General features: G+C 45.8%; 1 long non-coding RNA gene across 4 annotated transcripts in view; it reads left to right on the top strand.

The window, feature by feature from the left end:
- LOC140248618 (uncharacterized) overlaps positions 1-21588 on the top strand; it is a 57173-nt gene extending 35585 nt beyond the window's left edge. For 2 of the 4 annotated variants that reach the window (XR_011902861.1, XR_011902863.1), the window contains 4 exons: positions 12266-12414; positions 17704-17790; positions 19777-19972; positions 20683-21144. This is a non-coding gene — a long non-coding RNA (uncharacterized lncRNA). The other 2 variants (XR_011902864.1, XR_011902862.1) reach the window with 2 other exon arrangements.
- The last annotated feature ends 1415 nt before the right edge of the window (positions 21589-23003 follow it).

The raw sequence follows: 23003 nt of genomic DNA, 5'->3' as shown, positions 1-23003 counted from the left end.
TGATACTTGGGTTGTCTTTGTTGTACTCTCCTAAATTATAGCAATAAATGTAATAAATTAGAGTAATAGGACATAGTACATTTTTTTCCCTAGGTGTGACAATAGCAATTTACTTTAATCAAGAAGTTACATCCTCCTGAAATTTCATTTATAGGTTGTTTCCTAAAATTAGGAGCCTAGACTATTTCCTGTCAGTCTTAGTCTGCACTGTTTCTCCTAAATTATTTAAAGGTATTAAAAATGCATGGCACGTACACTGTACCAAATTTAATGAAAGAAAAGATTGGTCCTGACTTTATATGGAAGCATGTATTAGCCATTATTTATTGTTGCACTTTATTTCATCAGGGAAGCAGAATTAACTCAGATGAGTAGTCTGTGATGGACATTACTCAGTGATACCTCCCATGTTATTTAACATATTGTGTAGATCTGTGCATTATGTTTCCAACGAAAGCTCATTTTCCATTTGAGTTGAAATGGGCAAAGCCACCTTTTTAAATTACAAAAATTTATCATGATAAAATGCAGTCTTTTTTTTTTATTATTATTATCATGTGTATTTCTGTCTCCAGAAAGGCTGGAGGGAATCAATTTAAAAATAAATGAAAATAAATATCAAATCCCTTTTTTCTCTCCTCTCTCTGCCAATCTCCTCTGCAATATATTTGTTTTAAGAATCTGGTTTTTGCCTTGAAACTGTAAAAGAATGTCATTGAGTGCTTGCAAACTTGTTAAAATACTGTGAAGTTAAGTATGAGTCCAGTGTAAGTGGCTGTTGTATTTAGAACCTTCCTTTGACTGGGGAGTCTAGTGGGTAAATACAAAAGCAGTTCTGTTGGTCACTTGACACGTATTAGCCTGACTTACTAACTAGGTATGTTCTTCCAAGAATGTGTCAGTCAGTTGCAGAAAGGTGTAACGATTCTCTGCAGTGTGGTGGTGGGGACTGGGGCTGAAGACTTGTGTGCATTGCTGGGCTCCAGCTCTGCATCCCTGTTAGGGGAGTTGTGTGTGGGGGGATGGGTGAAAGCTTTTGATTCAGCGTGTTTTCTCTCTCTCATCAGCAAGACTGCACTGGTTGAGATCTTCTAAGTCCAGCACTTCAGGAAAAGAAATAGGACATCTGAGTAACTGCTCATGGCAAGGCTGTAGCTCCCTTGCTTAGCAGAAGGGCACCGAATGAGGTCCAGATCTTTCTGATTTATAAAGGTACTACTTCTCAAGGTGTGCCTTACGTGACATTTTTCTTGTGAACCTGTGACAGGGAGTGGGACCATCCCTTCCCTAGCCTGCAGCCCACACACACCTGGATCCCAGCTGGTCCCCATCTCCTGTCGTTGGGCAGCTAAAGCCCCGGTGTTAGAAATGCTCTGTTCTGTGGCAAAACAGCCCCAGATGAGAAAATTTTAGCCAAAAAAGGAGTGACCTTGTCTTTTACTTAGGGTGCAGTAATTCTGCACATTTGCATAAATGTTGCTAATGTACTATTGCTGCTGTATGAGCTGGTCCTTGCTTAACCAGAGCACAGTACTAGACCATTAATTGTAGGAGTCAGAGGAGAGGTACAGCTGCAAATCCGCCCCGTCAGGATTTATCAGGCTCCATTTTGTAATCAATGGTTTATTTATTAAACCATCAAAAATCATGCATGCACTGTGGTCACGACAGCATGCAGCTCCACTTGGTATTTTGGCTGAATCAATGGAAGCAATCATCTGCTTTACATCAGATATCGAACCCCTGAGGTCTTCTAGCAACAAATGGCTTTATCACCTGTGTGGAATGAATGGCTGGAAGAAGGGTGGTGTTAAAAACACTGAATTTCTTCATAACTTGTTTGTTTGGGGTTCTTTTTGTTTTTGCCTTTTTCAGAACTCTACCTCTGTTGATGCAGAATTTCTCTGTGCAGCTGAATCAATTAGAGAGAGGGTCGTGAAGTGGGGTGAGGGGGGAAAATGCTGCAAAGCACAACGAGGAGTGACTGCAGCAATGACTGAAACCCGCCAGTCTCATTGACCTGTCCAAAAGATTGGTGCTCAGGTCAACGTATGGCAATTTAAAGCACAGTAGCAATACCCTTTTATTTTTCAATCTGCGGTGTTTCTGTGTGTGCCTGTGGCAGCTGATTCATTTTAGGAGATGACAGGGCTTTCCCTTCTGTTCATTTCTGTGCATGGGGCTTTGTTTTGATGGGGATAGCATGTATCCTTAACATCCCTCTGAAGCCCAGGATGTTGGAATACTCATGTTTTATGTTCTCCTAGCTTTTGTTTTTCTCTTACCTCTGGCCAGAGCTCTGATAAAGAAGCCAGAGCTGCTACAACTCTCATCACTCACTGAACACAGCCTCTGTAATGTAGGAGACCACTTGCCTTAGGGCATTTTGGTTGGTAATTCATTCTAAGGGCCATCATCCTCCTTTCTCTGTGCAGTCATTGTGGTTATTACAACAGCAGAGGCTCTGTTTTACCAGGCAGTACAGTGCAGTGCGTAACTTAGGATAGCCTGAGTTTCCAGGGACTACCCACTCATGGTGCTCATCCTGTTGTCTGCAGTGAGCTACGAGCCCATAGATGTTACAAGGGAGAGACATGGTATGGTATAATAAATGCTTTGCTTGGGGATGATTCTGGTCCCTACCTATGTTCTTGACAACTCATTCACATGGGCTACTCTATGGGAGCAGTGCAATTTGCATATTGTGTGAGGTCTGCTATTGACATAATGAGGCTTTATTGGATTAAAGGGCTTAGTGCCAGCACTAATTATTCAAAAGAACGTATAGGTTTTTATAAGACTCCAAAACTAGCCTCTATTAGATCTGCATTAATACATTTCAGTTCTTCAGGCGTACTGTTCCTCCCTTATGACCAGTGCTTACAGGAATTGAGGGGCTGACAGGGAGATGTGCATGCAAGCAGCAAGCACATCAAAGTTCCTGCAGGGTTCTGTGATGGTGGGATATACACATGGTGTAGCTGAACACCAAAAACAAGAGGCAGGCATGATGACGGGACTGACTTGGCACCATGGACAGCAGCACAAAGTCCTCCTCCCACTGGACCACTCTGAGTGGCACAGAGAGAGGACAGAGAGCAGTTCCTGCAGGCAGTGCTTGCAGAGGAAGGTTTCTCACAGAATCCTCAGCCATTGCAGTGCTTGCTGAAGTTACACTTGTAAAAGCTGTAGAGTCCAACACTAAGTCAGTCAAGCTCTGATTTACAAAAGGAAAGCTGCAGTTTTCCACTCTGAACATGCATTCTGACTGTGGGAAAAAGACTACTAAGGTTACGTATGTGTAAAGCTGCAGATAATATCTGCTTTCTATCAACCCATTTTCTGTATAAAAGAGGTCAAATCGCATTAGGTTTTTGCCGTTGAGGTTCCAGGGCTTCAAAGAGAGCCCTGTCAGTGCAATAAAAAATAGAACTAAGGGAACATGTACTTATAGCAGTGTGCTAAAACCTGTTTTATTTATTTGCATTAGTTTGGAGAAGTTAAATATCTGATAAAAAGAGGATGCTAAAGTATCGTTAATGAAGAATTGTTACTCCTTCGAACATTTTATTGGACAAACAGTTAAAAAAGAAAGATGATTGCCACAGTCTTGCATCTCCCTTGGCTATTCAATGCATTCAAATGTATACTGGCCTGTTCTTCGGTGTGCAAATTGTGTGCTTGTTGATAGGATTACAGAAAGTATGGGTTTGGGTTTCATTTTTTAACCCTCTGGGGACTTTTATTGCACAAAGCCAAGTGCTTCTACACGCATGACAGAGCAATTTCTTGGCTCTGAGAAGTGCTGCTAGATAGAAATGATAGCAGAGAAAAACATTTACTTCCTCAAAATTGTTGCTTGTTCGAATAAGGATACCGCAACAAAACCGTGCAGAGGGTCAGCAGTCCTCTGTTCTATATTGATGAGAGCTTGGTAAGTTCTGGTACCATTCCAAGCCAGGGAATGCAGTTTAAAGGAAGTTGGTGCGCAGTCTAGAGAATTAACTTATACACACTCCTGATCTTGGAAGTCTTAAATCTGTTATTAGTTATCTTTCTAATGCTTCAGGGCTTGTTTCCTGGAGTGGCAGTGTTCTGTCTTGGTCAAAGATCTCATACTGATTTACCCTCTTGGAAAACCTGAAGCTTGCTTACTTGATTTTTATTATTATTATTATTTTTGTTTTGCTTTGGAAGCTTAGCACTTCATCTCAGTTGAATTAATGTGGTGCCAGTGGAGCCTGGAGAGCCAAGGCACATGTGTGTATTCACTAACAAGGGGAAGAGTGGATTGCTCTTTTGCCAGCACTGTATTCTGCTATTCAGAAGTCTGTCACAAATGCTTGAACCTAAGCTAAGCATGTTCATGTAAATGCTGAGCTAATATGAAGAACAGATTCATGGCACATAGTGATTTAGAGGGGGTTAATAACCTGTGAATAATACATGTCCAAGATAGGTAGCAGCAGTGAGGGTTCTGAAGTTGAGAAGACTTACCGGTATAATGTCATAGTTGTGTCCACACTGAAACCTCTCTCTGTTGGCGGATCTCCCACCAGCACGAGGTCTTTTCCCTTTTAGAAAAGCGAAACTGTTATTAAACCATGGAGTATCCAGATCAGTCTGCACAGTGTGATGCTGTTTCTATATATTACCATTGCATATAAGTAACGATTTCATAGTAGCACTTTAAACTGTTACTCCCTTCTTAATTTTCTTAAAGGGAGTCTAATTGCTTTCTTTATATGCAGCTCCATGTCAAAAGCTTAATTTCTCCCTCCAGATGGATAATTAAATCATGCAGTGTTCATCTCTTGTGACTCCTCTTGTCCCAGAAATCTTACATTTTTACTCTAGCTGTCTTCTGCAGAGCACAGCCACTGACAAAGCCTTCACCTTTAATTTACTTATGCCAGTAAGACAGCAGTTTGTTTCAATTCAGAAGCAAGGATTCATTTTCCTTTCCTTGACTTTTGCTGCATATTTCCTTCCCTAGAGAAGAAACCTCATCTCTCCCACAAGTACGTTTTCCAGGCATTGCAAAACAGGATTTTTTTTTTTCCCTCATGACCTGATTTTGCAAACCTGCAAGTCTCCCATTTAAATCAGCAGCCTGGTTCTCAATTGTGTGATTTGAGGAATGGATTCACTTGAATATCAAAGAATGCCAATAGGACTCCCTTGTGCAGCATGAGGCTCAGTGCATGAAGAAGTCCTGGAGGGTCACAGGCGCAGAGCACCCCATAGGAGCAGGCTGCATGAGTGTGGCCTTGCATTGTACTGGAAAATAGAATAGATGTCTAGAAGAATTTATGCTTGGTGGGGCATTTCAGTTTGAATGCCTTCCATTGTGAGCTTCAGCCTCCTTGCTTCATTTCTCCTGAAGTGAGCACTTTTGAGTGCTCAGCGTTGGATCAAGGAGACCTGGGTGTGGGCAGCTCTGCAAAGTTGAGGGGACCGTGCCTGTGCCAAACAATGAAGAACTCGGTCTTGTTTAGAAACTTGGTAGGATTGTTCTTAGTAGAAGGATGGGCATCTCTGAAGGACATTCCCACGGTGTGCCTGTGGGGTTAATAGGCAGTGATAGCACAGATCTTTTGTGGAGTGGTGGTTCCAGTGTTGAAATGTCGTTCCCGATACTGATTATGCTATTATTTTTTGGGTAATGATGCCTGTTATTGCAGTCCCATTACCTTTGGCCATGATGTTCTGGTTAGCTTTGCTGTGTTGGTGCACATTAAGGTGAGGGTTTGCTGAAGCAAGAGAAGTTGCCCCCCCCAAAAAAATATAGTGAAGGTCTTGCTTTGTGCTTTTTTTTTTTTTTTGCATTGGGATACTGACTCATTTCTGAGTTTCTAAGGTATAGCACATCTACTGGTAATGCTGACTTTTCATTGCTGGAGCTGCAGGTCAGCATCTCATAATTTTTCCTTTGATTTTTAACTGCCCCCTTTTTTTTTAGTTCATTTCATTCATATAGCTATTCAACATCCGTACTTAAAGATAGCTTAAAACAGCTGCACTGGTTAAGGGCGTGCTGAGATGCTGTTCACTCCCTTCACATCTTCCCACTGCTGAGCCTTGAGGGTCTTTTCCCTCGTGCCCCACTCCTGGCTGATGCAAGGGGACCCTGCAGGAGTTCCTGCTGGAAGTGGTTGGGTGTTTAAAACGTCACGGTGTTTAAAATGAACGTGCTCTGTGCACAAAATGCATCTACTTGGAGCATTCCTGGCTCGGTTCAGCAGTAGTCCATTTTGTGGTACAGTACCTCGTTGGAAAAGGCTTCCTTTAAGCATCACAAATGGTTCGTTAAATGTTATTTTGTTGAAAAGCTTTAGGAGAGCGATGCTCGTAGAACTGACTGTAGTTGAGAGAAGAGGCTGAGTGCCCTGAACCAGCTCCCAGAATAGCACGCTCTGTGCTGTGGGTCAGCCTCAGAACCTCCCAGCAGCTGTGTGCATCTGCCAGCCTCAAGGCAGCAAGAGGCCATGTGCCAGGAAGCTGTGGTGCTGGGGCAGAGGTGCTGTCAGAGGTCTGCCTGCCTTCTGACAGGGCTGCTCCCAGCCACGCAGAGGGATCCCTTTGAATGCTAACCTACTGCTGCTCTCTTTTTGGTGATGAAGTATTCAAGGGAACAGAAAGTGCCCCAGTTCATGTGCTGTCCATCAAGACGAGCAGAGGAAGCAGAGCACAGCAAGGGCATGGGTGAAACCCAGTGAATGCAAATGATTTATGGAGGAGCTGATTTAAGCACTTCCAATTACCCCTGTCAACATCCAATAGCATCTATTTATGGGTATGAGCTTAAACACATTGTGTAGAAGAAAAAGGTTGCATAGGCAGCTGTGGGACTGCTGTGTGGCCCAGAGTGTCTGTTTGCTAACCAGGTGTTTCCTAGTGGTTTGCACAGGGAAGAGGCCTGGTAATGTGGAACATCCTGAGCTAGAAATGACTTGCCTGCTTTATCAGTTTTTTTGTTTTTTTTTTTTGCTGTAGGCTAGGAAGGAAGTTAATCTGACCTCGTTGCACTTGAGCTGGAAATATTACAGAATCCTTAAGGGTGGAAAATACCACTAAGATCACCTAATCCAACTATCAACCTATCTCCACCGTACCCACTAAGCGTGTCCCTCAGTGCCACATCCACATGGTTCTTGAGCACCTCCAGGGACGGTGACTGCACCACCTCCCTGGGCAGCCTGTGCCACTGCAGCACCGCTCCCTCTGAGAAGAAATTCTTCCTAATGCCCAACATGAACCTTTCCTGGCACAACTTGAGGCCTATTGCTGACCTCTTGTCCTGTCACTCTTATCTGGGAGAAGAGGCTGACCCCCCCCTTGCCACAGTCTCCTTTCAGGTTGTCATAAAGAGGGGTGAGGTCTCCTCTGAGCATCCTCTTCTCCAGACTGAACAATCCCAGTATGTTCAATGAGGCAGCTGTTACACAAATGTGCTCTTGTCCTTCAGAATAATATTATCTTCAAGTGGGTTTGAGTCTGCAAAAGGAAAGGAGGAGACTGGATCTAGCTGACTGTCTGAACAAGGAACACCCAAGCCAAAAGACTTGACCCTTGAGCTGCACATCAGCTTTGGATTTTATGCAGTTCAAGGTGGGCTTGGCAGATAGCTTGTGAAGTTGCGCAGTGGGGCTTTTATAGGGCTTTTGCATCAGTAAACAGAGTGCAGTCCTCAGAGGCTTGCAGTACTTCACTCTCCCTGGTGACAAAGGTATGGCCATATGAAGAAAGCACGTAATTAAAGCTGAGGGCAGTGGATCAGCTAAAAATACGACCTTTATGTGGTACTTAAAGGGTGTTGCAGATAGTCTGCCTTTATGCTAAAATTCTTGTATGTTTCCAGGAGTGAGAGCTATTTTGGGGCATCTTCTTTATCTTTCTTGTCACTTTCCTATTAAACCATGTCCTATTTCTATTCAGCGCACCAGAGAGCGTGCGTTGTACTGACATCTCTTTGATTCACTTGTGGCATCTTTAGGAAATGAAAAGTGATCAAATTCCCTTGTCGAGGAGGATGCTCATTTGGAGAGGTTGCATCCTTCTTCTTTGTTCTTAAAAGTACAACCCAGAAATGAAACTTTGAAAAAGCCCATGGCCCAGATATAATTACCTGCCTTTAAAAAGTAAGGAGGGGAGGTCGGTTGTACGAAGCCACTCATTAGCAAATAGCCTCCAAAGAGCAGTGCGCTGCCTTTGCTTTGCGGGCACTTAGACCCTATATAGTAGCTGATTTTATGGAGTACAGTATAGCTGTTAACCAGCAGGACGGAACTCTTCAGTTGCCTTAGTAACTAATCCAATCCTGGGAGGACATAAAAATAGAATACATAATTTTAGAACCTTTTGGCCTTTTGCCAAGCAAAATATTCTCACTAGCAGCAGTCACATTTGTGATTTGAATGGATTTTCTTAATAGGATAGATTCTATTTGTTTTATGGAGATAAATGGTGCTTGCTTCTCAAATCTGATTAATTGCACATCCTGGCTATTAGATCTTGTAGCTTCTGTGCTCTTCCCTAAGTTTTATTGAACTAACAATATAACAAAATATAAATAAAAAGATGGAAAAATGTTTTAGTTGCCGGCTGCTGTTCAGACGTAATCTGGTTTAAAGGAGAAAAAAAAAAGAGGACGACTGCAGTATAACTCAATAAATCACGTAAATTGCCAGGAGGAACGTCGTAAGCATCTGCTTAATTCAAGTGTTCTTTTTCTGTATTGATTTGTAAAGCTTGTTGAGAGAAAAAGGGTATTATTTTTAAGAAGGCGTTATTGAAAGCCTCGCTGCGGATGGCCATATGGGACTGCAGGTCATTGGGGTGAGCAGGAGCCCAATACCAGGAGTGCTGGGAGTTCTGGTGAGGGTCACCATTCTATTGCGGTCACCAGTGTGTAGGGGGCCAGCAAGGCTGAGCCCTACATGTGGGAGGAGCGCTCCTGCAGTCCTGCCCTGCGCTGTGCCCCTGAGCCAGGTGTAGGTTTCATGTAAGGCATGTACTAAAAGCATGTGCTGCTGGAAAGAGTGCTGCTTTAGAGGTGCAGTGATTCAGCAGGTTTTCCATTCTACTTTGGGATTATCAGCCTGTAGGGTGAAAAAGCTAAATATAGCAAATACGTGCTTTGCGCAGCGGTTGTAATGCTTTTTGCTCGGTGCTTTCTTTTTTTTCCAGGCCGTGCTATTCTTATTCAAGCATCATAATTTATTAATATGGCTAGCAGACTCCTCTGAAGCAAATGAAGATTTTTCATCGTTCTATGCTAAAAGGATGGCATGCCAACCCAACAGGAAGCTTCCGCTGGAGCACGGCTGTAATTAGTTTATGGCCCTGGAAGAAGGGGAGGTGGAGTGGGCCTGCCTGCGGCTGGGCAACTGAACCACAGCAGCACGAGCTTCTGGCACAGCCTGATCTAAAGCAAGGCTTTCCAGATCCTGATTTTAAGAATAAAATAAACCGAGCAGGAGGTGTGTGCCCATCTCTAATGTGATAATTAATTGTTGCCCTTCAGCCTCTCTCCTGTGCCAACGTGGTAATGTTTCCAGTGGAGCATAACAGCGTGTTTGCCATTTCCCACTGCCCGAGGATCTCATGCTCGCTTGGTGTTAATTTTTAAGGCTAAGGTGAGATTGGATGAGGCCCCCTGCAAGCAGATGGGAGCCAAGAGCCAGCCCTGCAGTGCTGAGGAATCTTGCAGGCTGGGGCTGACTGTACAGAATGGGCTGTGGTGTTGGTGTTTGGGGTGAAACCAGCTGGAAGGGAGCTCCTGCACAGAGCCAGCGCTCATTTTCTGCCTGGACCTGCTTGTCTGTGCTGTCCTGGCAGCTTGCCTGACCTCAGGTTCTGCCTGGAGGTTTGTATTTTATTGAGGATGAAGTAAATGCAAGTGCCGTGGTAAAATGCAACCTGATATGCTACTAATTTTTTTTCCCAAAGAAGTTCAGAAAGCAGTACATTAATACAAGCGTTAGTGGCCAAAATGTATTATGCGGTTAATTCAAGTAAATTGCAGTTACTCTGTAGCAAATAATTACCACCTGTTTCACATCTGCCTCAAATCCACTCAAAATACAGCAATCTAATCATCGTTCTTGTGTTATTTATGTAGTTTTGCTATTTGCTGTTTGATTTCTATTTGCTAACCCCATCTACAAGGTTTTTTTTTATCCTTCTGTACACAGAATGGCAGGCTTAATAGCCCCCCTTGGATTTGTTTATAAAACCTTTCAAAACGTGGTTGCAATGTGTGATGGGGCTCCTGCTGCCCCCCAGCCACACACTGGCTTTTCCTGCACTGAGCTCTGAGATTCCCACACCTCCATCTCCCCTTCAGAACCAGTGCACACCGATGTGCCACACACGTTGTTCTCTGAACTTTTTCATAGACAGCTTTGGTCAGTTCGGATGGAAGCTCCTGAGATGGGTGTACCTGTGGGGCAGAAGCAGATGGATTCACATACCTTGTCCACAGCTGTGTGGGGGAGCAGGGGCAAGGCATGGGGAAACACTGTCCATCAGTTTGTCTTCTCCATTGCACCCAACATGTACATACACTTTTACAGCTGTGACACTGGGAGCAAGATGTGATCCTCATCCTTCCACTCTGAGTTAGGCTGGTTGGCTTCCATGGAAGTATTTCTGCAGCAACATCTTGTCTGCTCATACATTTAAATTTTACGCTTTCATATCTGGGCTTTCTCTATTGCTGCGGTACCCTGTTGATGGTGACTGCTTTCACCTGTGTTTCATAGCATTGCAGAATGGTTTGGGTTGGAAGGGACCTTAAAGCCCACGCAGTGCCAACCCCTGCCATGGGCAGGGCTGCCACCCATCAGTTCAGGTTGCCCAGGGCCCCATCCAACCAGGCCTAGAGCACCTCCAGGGATGGGGCACCACAGCTTCTCTGGGCAGCTGTGCCAGGGCTTCTCCACACTCTTGAGTAAAGAATTTTCTTCCTAACGTCTAACCTAAATCTTGCCGCTTTCAGTTTAAGGCCATTCCCCCTTGTCCAGTCGCTATGAGATGATGTAGTGTCGGTCCTGTTCCCGCTTATAAGCTCCCTTTAAGTACGGGAGTGCTGCAGTGAAGTCTTCCCACAGCCTTCTCTTCTCCAGACTTAACAAACCTGCTCTCTCAGCCCTTACCTTACTAGAGGAGCTCCAGCCCTCTGATTATCTTTGTGACCCTTCTCTGGGTACGCTCCAACAGTTTCCCTCCTCTAGAATCATCTTCATCCATTTGTGGTATTGGCGAAGGCAGGCTGAGCATCCCCATCTGCTTCTGACGCTAATCTGGGAGGGGAGCTGCGGGCTGGGGTCTCCAAATACCTGTGGGCGTGCCATAAAAAAAATGGTATTTCTGGCAGAAGTTCAGCTGGGAGGATGCCAAGGGAGCGAGTTGCAAGCTCAGCAGCACCATTGCATGTCTTTGTGCTACCTCTCGTGTCTGCCTGTCAAAACCTGCCATCGCGAGCAGTAATTATGCACATCCGTTAGCTGAGCAGCCATTCTCTGAAGCGCTTTGTGGCAGTCTCTCTCGGAAGAAGCGCATATCTCATTGTGGTGTCAGCACGATGACCATAACACCTCCCCGAGGGAGATGCCTCTGATAACACTATATTAAAGGCAGGGCTCGGTTTTGTCTTTGAAACCTCTATCACACAAACCAGTGCACAAGGAAAGACACCTATGATAATTTTGTAGACAAACGTTAACAAAAGCTGCCTGTGCACATGCACACACACAGACATTCAACATTAGCATTGCAGGAGCCTGTGATGGTGACAGGAGTACTTTTATTGTCATCTCTGCTGGAGGAAAAAATACCTATTTGTGCAACTAACCTGAGCTCAGCTTCGCTCCTAGGCGCTCCTTTTGCACATGTGAGTGTGTTTTGTCAGCTCTGTCTTTGGGTACAGATTAAAAATGCATCGCTTTGCAGTTCTCGTTTTTAGAAGACTCGTGCTTGTTTGTCTTAAACAAATTAGTGCCATAATAATCCCGTCTCCCTGTGGAGACATTAATATTGTACGGTAAAAATCTAGAATGTATGTTTACTATGTTTGTTTCCCCAAAAAATGCTTAATTGAGTTACTGTGTTTAATTTTCTTGATTGCTTTCTGTTCGTTAAATGAGAGTGTGTCTGAAAAAAAAACTAAAAGCAAAGCTAGAGGCAGAGGATAATAACATCTATGGCTATTAATTAAGCTGAAATCCTTGAACGTGACTCCTTCCAACTTGTTATCTTCCAGACACGAGATGACTTTGTTCTTTGGGTGACTACTGCTAGACAGACGCATCCTGTTGTGATAAAGGAGACCAGCTGGATTTAGGACTGCGGCGTCGTGTTTGCGGTACGGCTGACCATATGTGATTTTCTGTCACGTCTGCAGCTTTAACGGTAAAGCTCTGAAGTATTTGCACTTTGATTCATGCTTTTCCACCACTTTGGTCACAGAATAAGAGGTGGCTTTGTGCAGCTGGTTTGCACTAATGCAGGTCGCGCTGCGCTCTTTGCAAAGCACAGGGAAAGCTCTTGCATGCTTGTCCTTAAGATTTGTTTGGGGCTGCTGTTTTTTTTCTGCTTTGGTTTGTTTGGGGGTGCATTTCCTTTTGTTGTGCTGTTGTCTTTTTGCTTGTTTTGTTTTGTTCTGAAGGAGGAAATGACCGCGACCAGCAACTACATTTCATCAGGGACGTAATTTTGAATTCCTGCTCTGAGCGTGGTCTTTATCTGGCTTCACCAGAACCAAATAATTCTGTTAGTTGTTATTGTCTTCCTGCCTGCTCTGAGAAATGCCTGTCTGAAGTCTCTGCAGAGTGTGAGAACAGAAGGGTATCTGCTTGTGAAAGAAGCCTGACAGACAGCAGATAGAATTTGGAGTTTGGGGTCCATTTTCCCTAAGAAGGAACACTTTTATTTGTTCTTGTCCGCAGCTGTGATTTGGCTGTAAAACATATGGCAGAAAGGAACCGAAGGTACCTGAAGCATTTGGCTGAAGGAAGGAACCAACATTAATATTTGTCTTCAGTTTTATGAAGGCGGAGGGGGGAGGAGCAGGAGCCTCTTTTCAGTCAGCACCACTGAGAAATTACTGCAGCCTGAAGAGCGGTTTGCATTTCTTGGTTGTCTGGACTTGAGAGGAGTGTGTGTAGGAGCAAAGGCCAGCGGCGGTCACAAGGATGGAAAGGAAAAACAAACAGTAAAATTCCTTTTTTGCTCTGTGCAAGTCTTAACTTGGAACTCACAGTGACTTTATTATTATCTTTAATGGGTTACGTTTGGCTCCTCTGAGCTTCCTGGGTTACAGCCAGTGCCCAGCCCTCGATAGACCATTCTCCTTTTAGCCAAGTATTCACGGTGATTATGTCTTATATCAGACTGCATCTTCTGCACCTTCCCTAACACTGAATGCTCGAACAACAGCTCAGTTGTAGCAGTCGGTGTTTGCAAATGGCATCTTGTGAGAAAGGGTGGCAGAGTGCAATTTCTTTCCAGTATGGACTGTTGAATCGCAGCAGCTGAGTGGGGCAGGAGGGGGAAGTAGCTGCATCCTGCATGGGCAGGGAAGGTGCTGAGCAGTGCCAGGTGACAAGAGGCAGGCAGGGTGGGATGATTCTTAATCCCATCCCGGATTTTCAGTGTCGGCCCTTGGGTCAGGAGCCACAGAGGGAAGGCACCCTGCTTCTGCACATCTGGCACCCCTCGTTCAGGTGAGGTGCGCAGCCATGCAGGCAGCAAGGAGATCAAGGTGGAGAGATTGAGACTGCTCATTTGTCACTTGATTTTGCTGATGATTCCTCTGAGCAGTGAACAGGCGATCTTGTAATGGGCTGTCGATTTCCATGATGAAAGCCAGCTCGTTACAGCATAGATGTGAGTGTTGTGTGAGAAAGAGTTGTGCAAACGGAGAGGAGAAAAAGGTGCACTTCAGCATTTTGTGCATATTCCAGATCTTTTTCCTTCAAAGAAAAATTCTAATTTAATGTAATTTTAATTAAAAAGGAACGATGCAAAAGAAATGCTCAGCACCTGTCCTGCAAGGGGCTGCATGATGTCAGAGTGTTCAGCAAGGACCACAGCAGTAGAGCACTCCGTAAGCATGGTGTGGAAGCTGGGTTAGATGATCACAGAATCATTGAATGGCTTGGGTTGGAACGGATCCCAAGGATCATCAAGTTCCAACCCCCTGGCCACAGGCAGGGCCGCTAACATCCAGCTCTGGTACTAGACCAGGCTGCCCCACGATGCTTGTCATGCAGCAGATAATACCAGCCCTATGCTTTATTTCGAAGAGCTGTTCTCTATTGCTGTAAATCATCTTCCTTAAATGCATGGTTGTTTTTTTTCTGTCAGGAAGCACAGGCAGTAAGCCCTCATCTCTCAGCTTGTAAAACAAGATTCCCTGTGGTACCACAGGGTGGGCTCTGCAGTGAACTGTAACAGCACTGTCCTGCTGCTGTTAGTCATGGAAAGGCTCTGACTCGTCCAAGTGCTGCACTCAAAAAGCAAATGTGTGTATTATTCCTTTAAATCACAACAGGCAGTGACAGCCCAGACTAGCATGGCGCCTACCAGAAGAGTACATTCGCTCTGACCATGTCTGGGAGACCATTTGTTGTCTCATTACTGGGAGTGTGCTGGCCCATTGTAAATGTCAGTGAGCTCAGTGTGTTTTGTGCAATGAAACGGATAGATCTAAAACAGCAGCGGGTCAGATCTGGAGCTGAGGAAATGCAGGAGAGCGCTTGCTGCCCCATTTCCATCTGCATCTGAGTGGCTCAAGGCTGTCATCCTCAGGAGTGCAGCACCTATACGTGCTCAGAAAGGAGGAAATGATTCTTTGTGATCTAGCAAAAACCTGTGTGTTTTTGTTTGGTTTTGCTTTTTTAGCTAATATTTCCTTAGCTTGGGGTTTAAACATTTCTATATGTGCAAAGGAAAATGTGAATGATACCTATTTCTGGAACAGCTGCTGGTGGGAGTCTGCTGTGTGCAGAGAGGTCGGTGTACAACTGGTGTGGCGTCAAGTTGTGGTGTGCAGGCAGTGACACGTGGCAAGAGGCAGCAGAACATCCAGGAGGCAGAGGGCTTGCTTGCAGTACATGTGTATGGGATTGGGAAAAAGAAGTGAGAAAAAGAGCCCCAAACTCTTGGTGAACCTCACTTTCCTCTGGCTTCAGGATATGTAGAAACAATGCTGAGGTCCCCAGTCACTCTGTTACAAAGTGATTTTTCCAACAAAGAACCGGCTGGCCACAAAAGCATCTTGCTGTGTCGGTATAGCACACTAGGTGAGGCCCTTCTTAAGGGATCGGCTGATTACTATTCTGTTATTGGCCCTTATTTTCCTCTTCCACTCTCTGTCTCGCAGGAAGGCTGCATACAAATATAGCAATCGATGGAGGGGAGATGTTCCTCCTTTACGAGATTAATTACAAACACAGGGATGCTCTGTCTAGCCTGCATGTATGATTGATCTTGCAGAAGGAAATGCAATAGGAAACTAATGCTTCCTTTTATCCAGTAAGCAAAGTTCAGAGATGTTTACATTCTGCTAGGTAAGCACAGCTGTCTAAAGACTCCAAGACGGATGGACTGTCCTGTCAGCACAATTCCTGCCGAGGGAAGGGCCCGCACCGTCCCTGTGGACCTCCCCCTGCCCACAGGGCTGCGGGGCCAGAATTGCTAATTTAGCAATCAGCTTAATTGTTGCACGCAGCCATTAGCAGGGAGACCCACACGAAGCCATTGCAGCAGCGCTGGTGGGGGAAGCGCTGGGCCAGGTGGGGTTGCACTGCGAGACCCGGAGGAAGGCTCCGGCTTGTAGCGCACACAGTGTGACTGTCACAGACCAGCTTCTCCGAAATTACAAGCTTTTTTCTCTTTAAAACCCAGCTGGAGCAGAGAGTGCTCAGCTTATTCTCTCCCAGCAGCTCGCAGCGTGGTGCTGTGGAAGCATCTGCAAGGAGTGCGGTGCTTAGCTGCCCTTGTTTCTATTTGTGTACAAATACAATCTCACGAGCCATGGATTTGGCTCAGGGTCCTTCCGAAAAGGCTCATTTCGTTCTCGGGCACGGGCAAGTGCTTGCAGTTAGCCTGAGAAACAGAGTTAGAGGTGCTGGATCCAGCTTAGTGACTCAGCCCTCTTCCTGGCAGTATTTTCAATTATAGATGTGCTACCGCTGATATTTAACTCCTGCCAGAGCTGCTGAACTAAATGGAGGATTTGAAGTATTCCTGCAACTGGGCTCAGGCAGAGGAGATCCGCACCTGGGGTTGGTTTCCTCAAGGAAGAAGAAATCAGCGGGTTACCCCAGCCGTAGCATCCCATAAGGTGTAAGGACGTCCCTTGGCAAGGCAGCGAGCAACCCACCCTGCATCCTGTGTCTCCATTACACAGCGTAGGGCTGCACTGCCGGGGGCCAGAAAGTCCCCGCACTAAAATAATTAGCGTAATAAATACGGCGTGCCGAGCGCAAGAAGAAGCAGGGATGGCTCAGTTTGCATCTTCCCCCGTGGAGCTGGGCCTGCTGGAGTCCAGCCCTGCGTTGCTTTCGCCTTTTATTTTCTTCCCGGAGGTCTGCTGGTGCCGGAATGAACGCTGACACGCGGTGGCCGCGCGTTTCGGCTGTCCTTTCTCTTAGCTTTGCACATGTAAATCCTGCTTGACAAGCGCGGCTCATTGGCTGTTTGAGTCAGTTTAGTGGGCTTGACAAAGGTTATTGCAATAATTGATGTTCTTCTTCTAATAATTAATGTTAATGAGTCCACTAAACAGTAAACAAGGCAACAAAGAACTGTTAATGAGACAGTCTTTACTCATTTGTGTAATCTTTTCGGTAAGATAATGGGCAATAAATACGTCGCTATTCAGCCATCTTCCAGTCCTTAATGCGTGGAAAGTGTTTTAAAAAGAGATTTGAGGCGATTTTTTACACTTGCCTTCGGTAAATGCGGCAGGCTGGGTAGGTGGGGCGTCTGAAAGAGTTTGGAGACCTATATAATTAAGTGCCTTGACATTCTGCGTCTGAAGGGCATTGGCGGGTATCCAAACAGTGTGTTCTGCTCTCGAACCATTTAATTGAAACCATGCAAAGTTGGGGAGGGGGGTGGGCGAAAGAGGGGGAGATGTTGGCAAAAAACCCTCCGTGCGTTTTTTTCACTGTTGGATTGACCAGACAGAGCAACAAAGCTGATAAAACAGGATTAGCAAAATTGCATTGTTGGATATTATATGCTGTGCGACATGTACTACAGCAAAGGAATTTGGCAGGATTAACCTGCGGAGGATAAAGATGTACCAGACAAGCGGGCTGAATTAATAGACTGCTGTGACCAAAGCAAGGAAATCTATTTGCATGGAATATTAGCAGTGAGAGCAGAGCTGTGCTGGAGGAGTTGCACTTACTGTCCTGTGTGGACCTGGGGACCGTGCTCACCAGGCAGCAATTCAGAGTGAAGAAAGCAGCTCTTTGGTTTCTCTTTATTTTGTTCTGTTTCTAAACCCCCCCCAAAAATGTTAATTCCTAGAAAGGGTGAGCTGCATTATTGAATCTCACGTCCCTCATCACCCCCCACCAAACAAAGAAGTTTGTTTTCCTGTTTATAGGAGGTGAGATTCTTCTCCTAACGAACACATACTGGCCTCATCCCAAAGTAAATATGTGTTCTGTTGTCTTTCCTCAGGGCTCACAGCACCAGCCGGCACGGGAGAGTGCAGCGCTTGCTCTGCCACTACTCAGCTGCTAAGGAAATTGAGCACCAGTGGAAATGGTAAGAAAGCTTTTGAACCACGTAGAGAACATGAAAACTACAGCCCATAGGTGGCTAAAAATTGTAAAACTGTACTAAGAGAAAATGGGAGAGTGTGGAAATTGCAAATCAGATGTGCTCTAACACCGTGCTGGACTATCTGACAGCGAGGGTGAAGGCAGAAAGGCAGCATCCATCTCTGGTGCAGCGAGGAGAGAGAGAGTCTTGGGTTAAGTGTTCATTTCTCACTTGCAGAGTGCGTATTGCTGGTTCTTAGTAGAAAAGGCTTTTAAATTGGCTTCTGGGCAGCAAGCGATGCATACAGGAGATTGATTTCGTTTTAGAACTCTGCTGTACTTGGATGCAGATTGCGTGAAAGGTTTCATAAGGATTTAAACAACCTTGAAGGAAGCTCGTATCATTTGTTTTTCTGTTCCCACCCACAGTACCGTTGTCAGACTTCAGTGTTCCCATGGAACGGGGAATGTGCAGAATGCATTTGGCATTATTCTTGGTGCGACGCAGTGTGCTCCTGCTGGTGTGTGCAGCACTGCAGCACACAGGGGGGACCTCTCAGCATCTGGTCACCTTCAGCCAGCATTGCCGAGTCACTGCTGCTCAGGAGCAGCCAGAGCACGGCTTCCACTTTCAGGCTCTTCCTTTTCCATGTTGAAGCTGAATAATAGATTTGCATAAAATATGAATACGCTGTTTTGTTTCTTGTAGCGCTGTGTATTAAAATTTCAGGAACTGCTCTTTAAATAAAAGCTGTGTCAGCGTGACATAGCTGAGACTTTACAAGTGCGTGCACGTGCAGAGGTGTCAGATTCATCTCCATGTCATGCGGCAGCTACATTGTAGGACCTGGGAAGTCTCTCCTTACTGCACTTGTTTGTAGTTCTTTGCTTAGAGACTGGTCATGACCCCATCTCCCATCTCCTCAGTGGAAAGTCAGTGCATGAGGTTTCTGTTGGATTAAATAGGGAAGCATAGGGGTAACTCCCTTCATCACAAAAGGGGGAAGTTTTGTCTCCACATCAAACCTGCTTCAGAGCTATTCAAAGGAGCATTTTCTCCCTTGCAATGTGCCAGGCTCCACATCGTGTGCTTTCTCCCTGTTTTGCTTCAAGATTCTTGCACTTGGTTCTCATCACAGAGACAGTCCCAAGCTGGGTGACAGAAACTGCTTCATTTTGAGCTCTGGTTGCTGAGGAAAGTCCTTAATGCACAAACTAAACTCGAGTGTTTGCCTGTTGTTTGCCTGCGTGTAGACAAGTTAGCAGCCCATGAGGTGATGCTGGTATCCCACTGAGAATGACCTGACCATTGCAAGTGAGTCCCTGTACCACACGTGTAGCATTTTGAGGGAAATCAGTCTGAAGTCTACATACCGTCTTTGCTGGTCAGCAGTGAATTGCATCTCTCAACTTCCTCACATCCCTGATGGATGGGGCCATGCAGGGAAGCACAGGGCCTGCAGACTGGGTCACCCTGGGTTCCAGCAGGACCCTTAAGCCAGTGGGCAGTACTGCGTGTGCCACCACCCTGGGCAGCTCCCAGAAACAGACCAGGCACGTGCTGGTGTCCTACCCACTCCAGGCAGGGCACATGCTGAGGGGTGTGAGGCTGAATGGCAGTACAGTGCCCAGGAGGCCACGTACTCCCGACAGCACCGTTGTCCTTCTAACAGCATCCTGGCATTGGTGAAAAAGCAGCAGCCTCTTTCTTTGTGTCTCTTGGGGCTCGGCTGAGTTTCTAGGTTACGTCCCCTGCCTGTGAGCCTCCATCCCTCCTGGGATGAACACAGGATGTGGATAGTGAGGATGTAGCTGAACCCGCATCACACTACAGCAGCCAGTGGTACAGTGCAGCAGATCTCAACTGCAGCGCCTGTCTGCCATTTCTGGGGGAAGAAGTTCACTGTAGTACTTTGGTGTCATTGTAAACAAGAGGTGGGAGCGCACACCCTGTGGGAAAGACAGATCTAACCCTCTCTTTGCTTTCCAGGATGAAGATGGAGCACAGAGGACGCAGGGCCCTGCCAGGTGCCGTGCAGCAGCTGGTGTTGTGAATCAGGCCGTCACCAGTTGGAGAACGGCTACTTCACAACACCAGGGTGGCACTGCACCACACTTCAACGCCAGCCAGAGGAGCAGTGAGGGTCCCACCATGGGCACAGCCACGGGAGCCCAGACCTGCTAAGGTAAATCATGTGCTCTACTCCTATTTAGGTAACCAGCCTCCCATGGAAGTCTGGAATAGGCCTCCTAAACATCTCTGTGGGTCCAGTCCTTAGGCATCTGTGTGCTGTGTGAACGGGGAAGAGGTATGGAAGGCAGTGGAGTGAGCAGTCTCCGTATACCAGGCACATGTCACAGCAGAGATGGCTGTGGTCCCTGTCCTGCTGGAACACCTCATTGCATACTTTCTGTAAAGGGTGCTGTGACCACATTCCTTGGAAATGGCACTAAAGCTGCCTGGTTCTGATCTCTGGAAGCAGCTCCCTGCTCTGGGATGCAGGACAGTGGGTGCTTCTCACTGGTGGGGCTTTCCCTTTCCTCCCACCACAAGTAAGACTGGTTGTGCACTCCTGTGTGTTGGCCCCCTGCTCTCCCATCTGTCATGAGCATTTGAATGGGTGTAAAGCTAAGACAGGAGAAAGAAAGCAAACAAGGTAGCATAGAAGTGATTAAGGATTTCTTGACAGTTTTCCTGTGATCATAACTCAGCAGGTTGAAGCCATTATTATAAACTACCTCAGTCTCATCCTGGATATGTGATGCTGGCAGAAAGATAGATGGAGGGGAGAGTCAGAATACACATGAGATCAGAAATAACATGGGACAGTCTGGAAATGCAAGTGCACAGACGCATGTGGGTGGCTGCATCACACATCCTCATCTTCCCCTTCAGGAAAGCTTCCTACAGAAGCAACCCTGAGTCCTGTCCATAGTGAAAAGCTCTCAGCCAACACCATGAAGGGCATGGGAGGAATGAGGATGACACCGTCAACCTGACATGTAAGAAGTCTGTTTTATTAAACTTGTCTTCTGCTAACAGAAAATGTGTCCTCTGTGTCCTGGCCTCTTGTGTTTATTGTAACCTTGTTTTAAAGCTCACTACCTGTAAGGTGGCTGCAAGGTTTGTTCACTGTAAGGTTTGTTTCACATGATAAAATAATGCAAGCCTTTAGAAACAGAAGGTTACAACAACGTAACCCCCATTACCCCTGCACACATCCTCTATTTACATGGGCAGCTATTCAGATGCAGCATTAAATACCATTTCATCTTTCTTTGTGAACCAGAAGCCTCTTTGACCTATTCAGTTTCTGTCTACAAACACACATAACATTTGAAATAGGTTAATGCTTAATATCTGCTAACAGATGACCTGATGGATGATCTCCATCCTTCTCTTAACTATGCGGTGTGGAGATACGGTCTGGGTAAGATGGCTGATTTCCAGTTCTTTTTGTGAAGGAATTTCTTGGGATGTCACATTTCAGAGGGGGCCTTTATTGTACTCTGTGTTTCTAACTGGAATCCATCACACTTTATGTTCTTCTAAAATGATTTCCTAGCAAATTAATGCACGCCATAATGTGGCAATGCTGCTGAAAATGAAATGCTCTTGCTCGTCGTTAAGGAACCCGATCATCCTGGCCATCCAGTAGGGAGGATGGAGGGCTGAATAGCTGGCTGTCAGCTTTAGATGATGGAAGCAATTTCTGTTTGCTCCATTCAGCAGTTAGAAGTACTTAATTTTTGCACGTACTGCAATGAAAGGTGAATGCACAGAATAAATGGCTCAATCTGAGTTTTATATTTGTGTGAGTGTTAATGCTTAAGCAAGTGCCTGCCATTCTTGTTCAGTTGGAGTTCTGGCTGCTGGGATGGTGTGCTGCACTGGGCTTCTGGCAGCCCTAAAGCTGGAGTCGGGGGGGTATACCCAGAAACCTTCCCTGTGCCTTTTGGATCCTGCGTAGTACTGCAGTCTGTTTGGGTAGTTTCCCCCCAAAATACCGTAACACAGAATCACCAAGGTTGGAAAAGACCTCCAAGATCATTTAGTCCAACTATCCACCTACCACCAGTGTCTATTGCCTAACCCATATCCCTCAATACAGCATCTAAAAGTAGTGCAAAGCCAATCAAAACTGAAACAATCTGTAATATCATGCGGGGGGGGGAGGGGGGGGGGGGCTGTATTATTTATAAGGGGTTGTTACTCTGGATGTGGCTTTTATACTTAAGCAAATGGTACTTCATTTACTTCGTTTACTTCATTTCATCCCTGAACCCTTCTTAAAATTCAGACCTGGTGTGTTTTTGTCTCAGCACGTCCACACGACACTGCAGCTGCCCTTGGGTTCTATGGAGGGCTGGCTCCATTCCTTCCCCCTTTCACCGGGAGCATGCAGTGCTTCAGAGAGCCGCATCCTTGTGTGCTTTGCTCTCTTTCTCCTCCTGCCTGTGGAAGCCACGCTGATGAGCACAGGAAGGCAAAGCAGCTCCACAGTATGTGCTCACCTGCATGCTGCTTTGTTGTCATAGAAGATCCCAAGTTGGAAGGGACCCCTGTGTATCATCGGGTCCAACTCCTTGTGGGCTTTCTCATGAAATAGCGCATTAACAGAATTAATAGATCTATTTTTCAACTCTTTCCTTGGGCACCCTCTATTGCCAACGAGTACAAAATAAAAATGGAATTTCAGACCAACACAACGTTGGAAAATAAACAGGAGGTGGCACTGAATTGTACCCACAGACCAGAGTCGGGTTTTATTTCAGTACTGTAAGCACGTGTCAGTAGGAGGGAGAAAATACAAAGACTTATCTTCAGGCATCTTAACAGAGCCTGAGGTGACATGAGGGAGAAAGAAAGGCTTGTTGGCAGCTACCATCCTAAAAATCAAAGCAGGGCTTTGATAGAGAGGCTGATCAGAGTATATATCCTAAGAAACTCCTGTTCACGTACTCTAGCACATGAGCTAGGCCCAGCACTTCACAGTCCTTTCTTTACGACCTGCGCTTGCTCCAGCACAGGTGGCAGAACTGGTGCCACCATCACCACCCTCCTGGAAGAGGTTTGCTCTCCCATAGCCACGTGGCTTGCCAAGTGGCTTTAGAACCAACAGCTTACAGGAGTTTCATGGGACTATTTTTTACCATGTAAAAATACTCGTTTCCATAGTGACAGCCACGTGGTGCAGCACTTACCTCAACTCCAGA

This window comes from Excalfactoria chinensis, chromosome 2, assembly GCF_039878825.1.
Source record: "Excalfactoria chinensis isolate bCotChi1 chromosome 2, bCotChi1.hap2, whole genome shotgun sequence".
NCBI lineage: Eukaryota > Metazoa > Chordata > Aves > Galliformes > Phasianidae > Excalfactoria > Excalfactoria chinensis.
The sequence above is the reverse complement of the archived record's forward strand: the minus strand, read 5'-3'. Positions and strand labels throughout refer to the sequence as shown.